This window comes from Salvia splendens, chromosome 1 (assembly GCF_004379255.2).
Source record: "Salvia splendens isolate huo1 chromosome 1, SspV2, whole genome shotgun sequence".
Lineage (NCBI taxonomy): Eukaryota > Viridiplantae > Streptophyta > Magnoliopsida > Lamiales > Lamiaceae > Salvia > Salvia splendens.
Genome location: NC_056032.1, coordinates 17,285,130 through 17,300,634, shown reverse-complemented (window position 1 = coordinate 17,300,634; position 15,505 = coordinate 17,285,130).

Here is a 15,505-nt window from a genome sequence, read left to right as displayed (position 1 = left end):
AGATCACATACTACCCGTAATACCGTTCGTGAAAACCATGAGGAAGCTAATCCAGCCCGCAGGTCCGGAAAACAGCCTCGGGAGACATCTACTTCCAGTTTTCACGATGAAGGAACAAGCCGCTCAAAAGGTCCACACACCGAGTCTTCCCAGCAGCCTGATTTGAATGAGGCTGTCAAGCTGTTCTTGGCTGAGAAGCAGGATGAGTTCTTAGCCTTCCTGCAAAAGAGCCAAGAGCCGAAGACGAAAACGGTGGATTCTCCTTCCTCATCCAGACATGAAAGTCACTACCGCAGTAGTGCCGTGTCTTCCAGGAAGAAGAATCCTCAACCCCGACATGTTCCTGTTCCTCCTCGGTACCGGAATCACAGGAGATCTCCATCTCCTCCATACCGAAGAGATGTCGGGTTCGCCATGTACGGAGCATTGAAGACTCCGTTCTCGGACGATATCACCCGAACTCCCCTTCCACAGAACTACCGAACTCCGTCGATGACTTATGACGGGTTGGTGGATCCTCATGACTTCCTGGGACGCTATCAGTATAATATGGCGAACCAAGGTCTCAATGAGGTCCATATGTGCAAGCTGTTCCCCGAGCTGCTTATCGGGAACGCGAGAAGGTGGTTCGATAGCCTCCCCCAAGGCAGCATTAGATCTTACCGAGATCTAATGGATGCTTTCCACAGGAGGTTCTTTCAGAAAGCGGAAGCCCGAAGCACTTCGGCTCAGCTGCTTTCTATACGTCAAGGTCGTGACGAAAAGATCAGCGACTTCATGACGAGGTTCCACAAGGAATGCCTACAAGTAGATTATCTCAATGATCTACTTGTCATTTCGGCATTCCAAAATGGAATCCTGCCCGGAGCTCTCTACAGAAAGCTCGTGGAATGCAGTCCGCAAACAGCTCAAGAGATGTGGGACATTGCGGACAAGTTTTCTCGTGCCGATGAGGCAGACCGTCGAAAACGGTCTTTAGACAGCTCATCTAGAGAAGACAAAAAGAAGCCCGATCATAGCGATCAGAGGCTTCCTCGCCGAACACCTTCCCCACCAAAGGAAGGATAGCGGTCATCCGAGGTGATCGAAAAAGAGCAAGTGTGTTCGCAGATTGCGCTTAAAAGTGCCGAGCAATCAGTTCGGCACCATCAAGCATAGCAATCACAGCAGCCGGAGTCAGAGGCAGGCGAAATGACCGAAGTCACACCGGAGCCGAACTCGATGGTGTACGGCACTGAAGCCGTGATTCCGGTTGAGATCGGCATACCCAGTCCCCGAACTCAATTTCTCCTCAGAAATGAATGGTGACGGACTGAGAGCCGAACTAGATCTTGCCGAAGAAAGAAGAGAATTGGCCTGCATAAAAGCAGCCAAGTACAAGGAGCAAGTAGCCCGGTATTATAACCAAAGGGTGAAAAAGCTGCAATTTCAAGTGGGAGATCTCGTCTTGAGAAACAACGAAGTAAGCCGAGCAGAAAAGCTGGACGAACTCGAACCCACATGGGAAGGTCCATATCGGGTGTCAGAAGTCCTCGGCAAAGGGTCTTACAAATTGACTCACGTGTCAGGAGCACAAGTACCCCGAACATGGTACGTTTCCAACCTCAAAAAGTTCCATTTGTAAGAGACAGTCCGGTCAGTCAATCTTGAGTCCTGTTCGGTCAATGTGCTTTCTTTGGTTTGCTTGGTCTTTGTTTGTCTCTCTGCGTTTTGTCTGTGCGTTTTGTCTGTCTATGTGCGTGTCGTCTCTTACAAATGTTACTGAGGTATCTTGTTCTTCGAAGGCTGATCCCCTTCTTAGAACATATACAAGCCAACGATTGTGAGTCAAAGCTTCTAAGGAGGATACAAGACCACAATTCAGCTTAAACAAGCAGTTCGTCTGAAACGAACTGCAATAAGCCAACGATTGTGAGTCCAAGCTTCTAAGGAGGATACAAGACCACAATTCAGCTTAACAAGCAGTCCGTCTGAAACGAACTGCAACAAGCCAACGACTGTGAGTCCAAGCTTCCAAGGAGGATACAAGACCACAATTCAGCTTAACAAGCACTTCGTCTGAAACGAACTGCAATAAGCCAACGATTGTGAGTCCAAGCTTCTCAGGAAGATACAAGACCACAATTCGGCTTAAGAAATAAGCACTTCGTCTGAAACGAACTGCAATAAGGGAAAGTCCGATCCACGCGATAAACCTCGCCGAATTAGGACGACCAAGTTCGGTCAAAGAAGTTTACCTCATAAGACCGAGGACGACCATGTCTAGTCAAAGAGGTTTACTGCATAAGACCACTTCGGTTAACTGGGAAAGTCCGATCCACGCGATAAAACTCGCCGAATTAGGACAAGGGAAAGTTCGATCCCGGCAACAAAAATCGCCAAATTAGAACACAAACCAAAGACGAGTCCGGTCAAAGATGTTTATTTCATCAGACCAAAGACGAGTCCGGTCAAAGATGTTTATTTCATCAGACCAAAGACGAGTCCGGTCAAAGATGTTTATTTCATCAGACCAAAGACGAGTCCGGTCAAAGATGTTTATTTCATCAGACCAAAGACGAGTCCGGTCAAAGATGTTTATTTCATCAGACCAAAGACGAGTCCGGTCAAAGATGTTTATTTCATCAGACCAAAGACGAGTCCGGTCAAAGATGTTTATTTCATCAGACCAAAGACGAGTCCGGTCAAAGATGTTTATTTCATCAGACCAAAGACGAGTCCGGTCAAAGATGTTTATCTCATCAGACCAAAGACGAGTCCGGTCAAAGATGTTTATTTCATCAGACCAAAGACGAGTCCGGTCAAAGATGTTTATTTCATCAGACCAAAGACGAGTCCGGTCAAAGAAGTTTACTTCATAAGACCGAGGACAAGTACGATGAAATTTTTTCGCTAAGCTGTAAATACAGTGTTAGAAGCGAAAACAAAATTTCATTTTTCAAATCTTGTTCGGCATACAACTCCGCCACCCTACAAAATGGCGTTACGCTATTACAAAGGACTATTCTACTGTCCGGGGTTGCTAAAGTTGAGCCACCTATCTGCAAAATCCTCTGGAAGCCGAGTTCGGTTGTTCCGAGCAGATGAAGAATAAGCAGGTCGACGAGATGCTATCCTCGACCCAACACCTCTTCCGCGAGCCCCAGAAGCTCTAACCCCTCGGCGATGAAGAGTCTCTGCAATAAGCATCTGCTGATCTTGCTCGCTCATAGTCACAGTCACGTGCAAGGCACGTCCCCTGACATCAGCCCCCCCCCTTGCCTTTATCCAGAATGCCGAAGTGACTCACTTCGCCGAAGTGATTCACTTCGCCCTTCGGGGGGGGTAGTGATGGGGTGCGTACTAAATAAGCCCAACAGCAATGACGGCCCATCAGCCCAAAGCCCAAGGAAGAGTATGAGTTCGGCATTACCAAAGAGTTCGGCCTCAGCCTACAGCTCGGTAAAAGCCAACCAATCAAGATCTACTCTCAGACCGGCAACCAAAGCAGTTCGGTCTCAGTATTCGACCGAGCATCAAGCTCTACTCTCAGATCGGCAACCAAAGCAGTTCGGTCTCAGTATTCGACCGAACAAGGAGTTAGTGGACCCATACAGGATTTCCACAACTTCCAACACACCCACTACCACGTGGTGTCAGCTCAGGCCACGATCGTAGGCCACGACCTACGCTACATGCAGGACCTCCATGACCTCCACGACATCCACAACCATCATTAGTGGTGATGCAAGCCACGATCTTAGTTCAATGTATAAATAGAACTTAGATCAGATAGAAAAGGGTTAAGCTCTCTAGAGATAAAACATCATATAGCAAGTCTGTGTTGTAAGCTGTAATCCCAGATCAAGCAATACAACTCTGCCCTCTTTTCTTCCCGTGGACGTAGATTTACCTCAGTAAATCGAACCACGTAAATTCTCTGTGTCGTGATCCGTTTTTTCCAGCATTCACTAACGTCAGAAATTCGCGGATTCATCACTTCCCAAACAAAATGAGGAAATCCACAACCCTAAACCACTGGAACAATTCCTCAGAAGAAATTCAAAGCACATAATAAGAGCTAAAATGCAGCTTAGACACACCACATAAGATCCAGCACTAACTACCAAATCAACGCAAGCTCACAAACAGAAATTCACAAGACCTAGAACTGCGTGCTCAACCGAAAAAAAAAATGTGGCTCCCCTAAAATACCTGGAGAATCGGAATCGGAATCGGCTGAAATTCACGAGATCAGTCATCATAAATGAAGCAGATTCAAGGCTCCAAAACCACGCCCCACGAATCCATATAGTAAAATTAACTGAATGAGCAGTGACAATAGAAAACGGGGGATAACCCTAGACGAATTTGGGAAAGTTGAGATGAATGATTTTTATGGGGATAAAGTTTGAAACTACAGCACAGCTTAAGCTTTCTTCTCTATGCCTATGGACTTCTCTGTGTAAATGATGATTGTGAAATTGAGTTGCGGCTTAGGCCGTCTCCAACCATTTACCACAAACTCAAACCCATTTTGATTATGAAATTGAGTTGCGGCTTAGGCCGTCTCCAACCATTTACCTCAAACTAAAACCTATTTTTTCAATTCTGTCTAGGGATATCAACGTAACCCGGAACCCGCAGGCCGGCCCGAATAACCCGATAAAAATACAGAGTTAGGGTTGTAATTTCGCAGCCCGAATTTAAAATCGGGCCATTCGGGCTGACCCGTTCGGATTGTCGGGTTAGGCGGGCTGACCCGTTCGGGTTACGGGTCGGCCGTCGGGTTGAAGGCTTCTGCACAGCGAGCAGTTTTTGTATCAGTCATAACTTTCTCTACAGAGCTTCTATTGAGGCGTGCAATATATCCACGCGAAGCTCTTTCGAAGACGAAGAGAATGATATGCATTAGAGGTTTATCAAACTTCAAAATCGCGAGAAACATTGACTCAAACAAGGCTGCTGCACATCCACATATTTTGTGTACATTTTCTAATCCATTTTCTATCATTTCTCAACAAACATGTAAACATGCCAAAATATAGAAATATAATCAAAATCATCCAAGACAACCCTCTAAAACCATGCAAAATCCAAATACGTCAACCGACTATATAAGATCACGAAAAAAATCAATATGTGATTCATGGATTTATAAATACTCGTATATAAAAGCTTTCTTTTAGTATATTTTCCACCCCGTCTTGCCCAAGGAACAATGTGACAGGGCATGATGTATGATTTTTAAGAGAACATTATTATTTATTCTGGAATTTTCTGGCAAGACTGCTTCACACCATGCTAACCTCCAAAGCCACCAATCCTTATATTACTAGTATCTTTTTTTTTCTCTCCTCTATAGTTCATATGCAATCCCTACATCCCTACTAGAGAAATTGTTTTGCTTGAAGTAAGAAGGAAGATGGTACGGGCGAATTCTGCATGACAAAGTTGTTCGTGCTCCAACTCTGTGATACCATCGCATTTGTCGACGAGTCGTCTAACATCTCATACACGTGTCACAGTCGTTGGAAGCTCCTCCATCAATGGTTGGTAAAAAGATTGCATCTTTCTAGTCTCTCATCATCTTCTCTTTTATCGTTGTGGCTTGACTTGAGAAAAATAAACTAACTAAACTGATCTACTTAATAAGTTTAACTAAATCTATTTGATCAACTCACCTAAACTTTCTCAAAATGGACAAATAGAATAAACTGGGGACTGTCAGTACCATACAAAGTGTACAATAAAGTTAAAACTTTTTAACAACTTCATCTTCTTCACAAAATCAACATGAAAAATAGAATAAAAGCAGATCTGAAAAGTTACGAAAGACGAAACATCATGACAACTCATAAACTTAAATCTACTCCTAAGATCTAAACTACGACTACGTGCGCAAGAAACTAACCCATAATCATACGGAAATAAAACATTAGCTACTAGATCTAAACATCCTAAACAGATTACTCGTGATTTCCTTCACAACTAGAAATGAACTTAAACAGAAAACTCAGATCCAAACAAATCGAAGCATAACAAAACATTATGAGCTAAGATATGCGACATAAAATGGGAACCGAAAGCAGATCAGAAAATTCATGCATGGAAACAGGACATAACACTGGAATCGAAATCATAACTTCAAATTTACTTAATCAAAACATCAAAGAGTCAACAACATCAAAAGTAAACTGAAAATAAACAACGAAAACATGAAATTGTTTCATCGCTTCTTCTCGAAGCGGAATAGCAAGAACTGAACGATTAAAATGCAGAAAACCAACATCAAACTATGACGTAAACTAAACTAAAAGAGGACCAAGTGTGTGTGTGACGGAAATCAGGAAGATGAAGTAAAAGAGCTCCGATTTCAGCCTAGAAGAGAGCTGAATTCCTAAAGATATTCTAAGAATGCATGTGAGACCCCCCTTTCACCTCCGACTGGGACCTCCTCCTTCTTGTGTTGGACTTAATTTATATAGAGAATCGCAGGGCTCTGATCCCTAGGGTAGCATCCTCTCCAAAATGTCATTCCTATCCTTCACTTTATGGTGGGGTCCTCAGCTCTATCTCCCATGCGGAAACTCCTGCTAGCTCCATTTGATTCTGACTTGATCAACTCAATGCCGCAGTTTTTTGCCTTCTTTCCTTGATCCGTTCATCCGCCCAACTGATTTGTTCCTTTTTCAGAATATGGTGGATTTTCACACACACCTGGCTCAAAATTGGACGTTAGTTACAGAATTTGATGTAGTTTTACCACAAAATACATACATGAAACGAGCCTCATCAGTTGGCTATGTAGTTAACTAGATTTTTGAAGGATAAAAATTAGAATTGTTACATACGAAACCGTGTGGTACAAAAAGGAATATACAAAGATAAATATATCTATATCTATATACATATGTATAACTCATATATTGTACGAACTCCAAACTATGATCTGGAACGTTAAAAAATATCAACAGATAACAAAATAGTAGCAACATAAAATGTCAACACAATATCAACACAGTATCAACCGTTGACACTGTGTTGACATTTTCTGTTGCTACTATTTTATCATCTGTTGACATTTTCTAACGGTCCAGACCATAATTTGAAGTTTATATAAATTTAGAGTTTGCATTTGATTTGAAGTTTCTAACGGTCTAATACACTATATATATATATATATAGTGTATTAGGGTCCTCACACCTCCTTAATATAAAACACAGCACAAATCTCAGTTTTTGTATTATTAGATTGGATGGTTGTGATAAACTACGTTATTAGACTAAGATGCTACATTATTAAATAATCTACATTATTAGACTAAAATACTTACATTGTTTTACTAAATTAGTATACATTATTAGCTAAGTTACATTATTAAACTAATAATCTACGTTATTAGATAACACATAGCATTAATCTAACCATTAGATCACAAGATCCAATAAACTAATGTTTTGTTTTTAAAAATATTTACCATATGAATACGAATACGGGAAGCACTTAAAAAACAACTAATATTGAGTTTACAATATCCCACCAACAATACCCAACCGATCTATGAAATAAATGCACCTGATTGTGCCACATTGACAAACAAAAAATCAATTAAAATATTATTTTACATGTAAAAAGGTTAGTTTTGGTACTTCATCGCTTATAAGCCTTCCCTATTTTGTCGACCCATTAACTTCCCTTTTTGTATGGTAAGTAATATCATTCCTATTTTATTGATTCTTCCATATCTTTCAATTCTAAAGCATATTTTATGAAATCTTTCAACTGAAATCTCGACGTCCAAATTCTATAGTATAATAGAAATTATGTCTTCTAGTAAATACGGAGTAATATATAGTTGTGCTGATTTATCCATTTGCCACTTGAGTAGAGAATCTGTATTTTCGTGGATTTCCAATAGCAAAATTAATTAATTTGCTGTTTTGACTATTATTTACGCACAAACCACATATAATCATGAGTCAACTCCACTAAAAATAGTTTCCACTATATGGTAGAGTTCTTCGTTGATTCTAATAGATGTATGGAAACTAACCTTACATTGTAACAACTTTCTAATGCCACTAGAAAAAAACAAACAAGCATTCCAAGTCTCTGTCCCGATATTTATGTTTCCCTCTCAAATTTAATGAAAATATAATGTTTTATAAAAATAATATGTTCAATTAATATTTTTATAAATAGATTATACTTTTAATCAGGGGTGACACTTCCCCTCCAACAGATAAGAAGCGCAACTTTACTTATTTGGTAAAATGATTCTCCTCCATACAATAAATAGAAGTTTATATGGTGTTTAGCTTCTGTTTTTGCTATTCTTTGTTAGTTTGGTTTTATGCCGGACTTTTTCTAATTTACTTTCGACTAGCCACTCTTTAGCTTGAGCATTTCAACTTATCAAAAATAACAAAAAATAAATAGAATGTTCAAGTTACTATAAATATTAAATAGTGATCATCTTAAAAAAATAAAAAAAGCTGAGGCAAAACTATGTTGTTAAAAAAAAAGAGCAGAGGCGAAAACTATGTGGTTTGGTGAGGGGGCTCTAACATTTTTTGAAAATTTTCAAGAAGTAATTTAGTTATTTTTTGTTAAAATTTATAACTCCGTCTCGAAAAAATAGACTATTTTTGTCATTTTGGTCCATCACATGAACATATCAACTTTGGTTTTAGAAAATCTATTCTATATACTTCAATCAATTTTTTCTTTGAAATCTTTCTCTTACTTTTTCAATTGTGCATTGCAAATTAAACCAATGTCATTTCAAAAGTGATCTATTTTTATGAGACAAATAGTATAATTTTGTAAATATATTATTAATAAATAAATTAGAGAATCACGAGTTTGTTATATTTCTTAGCTTTAATCCTATGGCTAATATATTTCTATTTTATTTATATTTTTGTATAAGATTAATATCAAGAAAACATGGTTTTGCCGATTTTTGTAAATTTATGTAGCTAGATTTTAATTTTTATTTGATTTAGAAAAACATTAGTACTACGTAGGTTATGATATACTCCATCAGTACTCCTAATCATGGAATCTAGGTTAACAATTATAAATTCAATAGGAACTTAAAATTCGAAAAAAAAAAGGATAGGGATTCTGAGGCACATATATCAATCTACTTTAGGTAAGTTTGTCTTACGAAATGGCAATGCCATAACATAAAGTCTATTTCACTATGATCTTCAACCAAATAAGTTGAGGTGTAACATACGAAAAAACGTGTAAAATGAGGGAACTTTTGATGTGGTCAAACCTTTGACTTTTCATATTGTGTAACCTCCAAATGTATTATGGGATGCCTTAAATGCCATGACTCTTCATGTAGGCACACATATCCTATAAATAGACGGAGTTTTGGGAGATGAGAACACCAACAACAAATATTCTCTCTACTCTCTACATTCTAGTGTGCATCTTAGGAGCATTGCATTGCTCGGTTCTTGCTTCCAATTTAAGTTCGCCGGAGTCTACGAGTTTGAGGTGCTTCAACTCGATAGGAGGAAAGTCGTTTCATCTTTGGGGACATTACGCCAATCCGTGAGCACTAGCCGGGGCGTATTTCGTCTTGCGGAGAGAGGGTCACCTCGACTCGACTTGAAGAATAATATAGTTTGCATCTCTTTACGTTCGTTGTAATTTATATTGTTACATTTACCTTCCAGTTTGTGTTCTTTTGTAATAGCAACGGTTGCCCCTGTAAAGGCTGCAATATTTCCAACAATCGCAAGACGAAATATTGTACTCTTGCTGAAATCATGTCGACCGAAGCTGGAGCGAACGGAAACAACACTACTGGATCGTCTTCTGCTGCCGCTAACACCTCAATGTTGGCACCTGTTTTGACCTCAAGGGTCATGGCTGAAGCTGAGAAGCCTGAAAAATTTAAGGGCTCAGAATTCAAATGTTGGCAACAAAAGATGTTGTTCTACCTAACTACGTTGGGTGTTGCCAACTTTCTCAAGGAGGATGCTCCAACTGTACCCGAGGAAGAGACGGACTTTAATGTTCGAGCTGCCTATGATGTTTGGCATCAAGGAGATTTCTTGTGCAAAAATTATATCTTGAACGGCTTAGAGGATAGTCTCTATTCTGTCTTTGCCGGAGCTAAAACCTCCAAAGTGTTGTGGGAGGCTCTTGACAAGAAGTATCGTGTCGAGGACGCCGGTACAAAGAAATATGTAGTCGCAAAGTTTTTGGACTACGAGATGGTGGACTCTCGTTCAGTGGTGGCGCAAGCTGAAGAGTTGAAATCATAGTCCACAATGTCCACGCTGAAGGGATGGCCCTACCAGACCAGTTCATTGTTTCTTCAATGATCGAGAAGCTTCCTCCGTGCTGGATGGATTTCAAGAACTATCTAAAGCACAAGAGAAAGGAGATGACGACAGAAGACCTAATAGTCTGTCTTCATATTGAAGAGGACAATAGGCGGTACCATCAGAAGTCGGAAGGGTCAGATGTCGCCAAGGCAAATCAGATGGAGAAGGGACAATCCTCCAAACGTCCCCGCCCGAGGGCAAAAGATAAGGGCAAATGGAAGGCAACTGTTGGCAGAAAGTTTGAAGGCAACTGCTTCAACTGTGATAAGCCGGGCCACATGGCGAAGGACTGTCGAAAGCCTAAGAAGATGAAATTCAAGAAGAGTACTCAAATGGTCGAGAGAGATTTCAACGATGATGATCTGGTTGCTGTGGTTTCTGAAGTGAACCACATTGACAATCCAAAGACTTGGTTTGTTGACACCGGAGCTACTGTGCATGTGTGCTCCGATCGTAGCCAATTTTCAACCTACAAGCAAGTCGAAGGGAAGAAGCTCCACATGGGCAACCAAGACTCGTCTGAAGTCGTTGGCATGGGTGAAGTGAAGCTTTTAATGACATCTGGTCGTGAGCTGAAGCTGAAGGATGTGCTGCATGTCCCAGACATCCGTAAAAATCTTGTTTCTGGTAGCTTGCTTGTTAGTCATGGCTTTAAGCTAGTGTTTGATTCTGACAAGTTTGTTTTATCTAAGTTTGGTACTTTCCTTGGAAAAGGTTATCTTTCCAATGGTTTGTTCAAACTCAATGTAATGTCCAAGGGTCGTGTACCGAATCAAGTGAATGATAATAAGAATGCTTCTTCTTCTTACTTGCTTGAGTGCTCCGATTTATGGCATTGTAGATTAGGATATGTAAATCTAAATGCTATAAAAAGATTAGTGAATCTTGATTTACTAAAAGTTCACGAGTTTAACTCACAAAAGAAATGTGCAGTCTGTGTTGAAGCAAAAATGACCAAACTACAGTTTCGCTCAGTAGAACGGAGCACAAAACCTCTAGAATTAATCCATACAGACGTATGTGATTTAAAATTTGTGCAAACTAGAGGTGGTAAAAAGCACTTCATCACATTTATAGATGATTGCACAAGGTATTGTTACCTTTACTTATTAAGAAGTAAAGATGAGGCAATTGAGCATTTAAAGACTTCAAAAATGAAGCCGAAAATCAACTTAATTGTCGAATTAAGTGTGTTCGAAGTGATATAGGTGGTGAGTATGTAGTCCCGTTTGCAGAGTTATGTCATGCAAGTGGTATAATTCACCAAACAACGGCTCCATAATCTCCCCAGTCAAATGGAGTTGCTGAATGGAAAAATCGAACACTTAAAGAGATGATGAATGCTCTGTTGATTAATTCTGGTTTATCCCAGAACATGGGGGGGAGGCCGTGTTAACAGCGAATCATATCCTGAACAAAATTCCACTCAAAGAAAGGGATATGACTCCTTATAAGTTGTGGAAATGAAAGAAACCTTCATATACATACCTTAAAGTGTGGGGGTGTTTAGCGAAGGTACAAGTGTCGCCTCCAAAACTAGTTACAATTGGTCCTAAAACTGTGGATTGTGTTTTTGTTGGATATGCACTTAACAGCAACACCTATCGTTTTTTAGTTCATAATTCAGCTATACCTGATGTAGCTGAAAGAACGATAGTTGAATCTAGGAATGCTGTATTTTTTGAGAATGTGTTTCCTTGCAAGAAGTAAGATGATCGTTCTAGTGATAGAATGGTGGATGAAGTGTAACATCCCAAACTTTTGTGACTCTTTTATTTATGTTTTTGAAATTTTCGAATATGAGATTTTTGTTATATGTGATTAAGTGCTTTATGTGAAATAAATTGTCGTGGTTGATGTGGAACGATGAGCTTGAGTTTTTATATTTTTCCCATTGAGGAAAAAAAATTGATAGGATCATGCATTTATTCTTTTTCGAGTCAATTCATTGAAATTTTCGGCCCTTTCTAATTATTGAGATAGTATTTCATTTCTTGGATTTAATAAATTGTTTTGGGATTTTTCTTATCCAAATTAAATCCAAACCAATTGATCCCTAAATTGTATCACATGAAATTCGAACTCTAGCCTATTCATCTTGGGAGTTTCGAAAATCCCCTATTTAAAATGGGAGGATGAATTAATTTCTTTGATTTAATTAGGTGCTTTGTTGACTCCCTTCCTTTGAATTGAATCCAATTAAATCATGTCATATTTTATTTCTTCTCCCAACTTAAATAAAGAGTTGAAACAATTCCTTGGCCTTTTAAGCCAAATTTTCGGCCCCCCTCATGATTTGTAGGGGAGAATTTATTTGTTTCCTATTTTGTGGAATCCCTTTTTATTCAATTAAATACCATACTAATTTCCTATGTCTAATTAAATGGGGATGTGAATATTTCCTTTTAATTCTTACCCATATCACACGCCCCATGCTCCTATTTTTCCTTGTGGAAATTTATTTAATTGTTACCTATTATATGTGAGTCTTTTCCCATAAAGAAATTACCAAATTCAAATCCTATTCTATTTAATTGAGGATTTAAATAATTTCCTTGTGCTTTCCTCTAGTTATTTTCGGCCTCACCTTATTTTTCTACTTGGAGATTTAATTTATTTGTTTCCTTGTATTCATTATTTTTATTTCCTAAGTTATGAATATATTCTCCAAGTAAATACCAAATAAATTCCTTGTTGTCTGCTACATGGAATTTTTGAAATTACTCCCTCTCCACAAGCCTATTTTATTCTTTTAATTGTGGGATTTATTTAATTGTATTTTCCCCACAATTACTTAATTAATTAAATATTAAACATAACCCTAGACTTTAAATACCACCTAAACAAACCCTAGCCCCCATTTCTCCCTCACAAAATCGTCCCTCCCTCACTCTCACACGCCTCTCCCCTCCCTCTCTACAATCTCTCCAAAGATCCCCCATCAAATTCTTGTTCTTGCATCCGTTGAAGCCTTTTTTTCCAAGAGTCTCCGACGAATCGCATCGTCTCTTGTCCCTACCGATCCGTTTTCGTCAAAGAAGGTATAATTGCTTCACTTTCCCTCATCCTTTTTGTTTGAACCATGTTCTTGAGTCCTACATGCATGTAGTGGGTGTAGGATTGATAGATCGCAAAATTTAACGGTGGGAAAGTGTAATTTCATAAGAGCTTGGATGGTTATGTGTTTCTGATTGAAATCATGTGATGTTGGATTGTAATATTTGGTGAATGATGTGAGTTTATGTGCAAATATGTGTATGAGAAACTTTAAAGCATGATTATGTGTTTTCAAGCATGAAAAATTGGTGTTTGTTTGATGGAAGATGAAAACCCTATTTTCGAACTATGAACCTGAAATCTGTGGTGCACGACCAGTAACTTATGATCTGTAATTGACCCATCAAACGAACGAATTTTGACATGAACTTTTTACTGAGTAAACTTCAAGGTGTTTCCTGTGTCTCGTGTGAATTTCAGCCCTTTTTATCGAAAAATGAATTTTTAATAAATGTTTGAAGTTGACTGCGCAAATCTCCAGAAACTCGTGTTCTCGCCAAGAATATTTCGTTTTCTGTTTGACTGACCAAATGACCTCCGATTGATGTGATTCTTGAACTATATGAAAATTTGAAGTGTCTTCTGAGTCTTGTTAAAGTTTCAGCCTTTTTGGGCATTGGATGAATTTATGGTGAATTTTTCAAATGAACTGCGCAGTGCTGTCAGAAATTATATGTTCCGACCAGAGAGTTTGATATGTGATATAACTGATAAATGACGTGATTTCGGTGTGAAAATTTTCATGGTTGAACTTGAATGTGTCCTCTGTATTGTGACCAAAATTTAGCTTCTTTTGAGGTCGGGTGAATTTATAGGGACTTTTACAAAATGGTCGCTTTGTTCTGTCAGTTTTCTGCCTTGTTAAAATGACGCCTAGTTTCAAGCTTAAAAGTATTGTATGATGCATGTATGACCAAGGAACGTGTCTAAATGGTGTAATCACTTGTGATAAGTTGGAATGTGTTACGTGTGTCTTTACACCTTTGTGACGTATGTTGGGTTGGGGAATTTGAGAAAAACGATGAGAGAGAAGCGATAGGACATGCATAGTAAAACGTTGTTGTGGAAGGCTGACTTGTGTTGTCATTTACAAGGGTGATTGTGTATTCGTGAACTCGGGGAACGAGAGTTGCCATAAGTTGGGTTGTGAATTGTTAAGCGAACGAGGTGGGCTTTCTTTTCAAACCTCTTTACTTTTCCGAAAATGCTATGTGGCGTTATAAGGGTGGTTTAACTGTTATGTCATGCCATGTTGTTTTTATTACGAGATTGTGTGCCTGATGCCTAGTTCGTATGAGTTTACTCCGTTAGGCTATATGGTTGTGTTGTGAAACGAATTCGGGTCTGAGTAGGGCCGCAAACCCTATCAGACTGTGTACACTGGTGGGATCATGAGCCGTCCTTGCTAGTCGGCCGGTCTCGTGGACGAATAGTGTGGCCACACTTTCGTCGCACTGTGATTGTGATTGATGGATTGATGTGGAAAATGGGGAGATAAATTTGTCTGGCCAGACTTGAATTTTTGTGTTTCTCGTGATATTTCTTACTATATAAAACTCGAGATCACTGGTATGGATGACATAACTTATTAAAATATTTTCGGCATGAGCCCATTGAGTACAACAAGTACTCAGCCCTGCATATTATTTTTCTTATGTGCAGGTTGAGCGGGATGTTGCGGTGGATGTTGAGCTGGCTTAAGTATCTAGGATGCGTTGTGTCTTCATACATAGACGTTATCCTTGACTCTCTTTAAACCTTATTTTCCGCTGCTATATTTTAAACTATGTCTCAAGACTTTAATCTTTTCGTACTGTGTTTGAACATGTATGGTTGTGTTAGGTTTTAACCAAGTAATTACGTTATCTTTTGAAAATGGTGTTTTCGTGAATTAAATTAAATGGTCTACTTTAGAAGTTAATTGGTTTTCTTTAAGTTATTTTCTCCGCTATTTCTTTTAAAAGTATTTATTATAAGCCTTTTCTAATTAATAGTAAAATTTTAATCTTAAACTTCTTTAAACTAAAATGTCTTTCTTCCTTTAAGTTAATTAGGATTTTCTTTTAAAAAAACGTTATCCATGTATGTCGGTCACGATCGCCGCGTTTGTGGT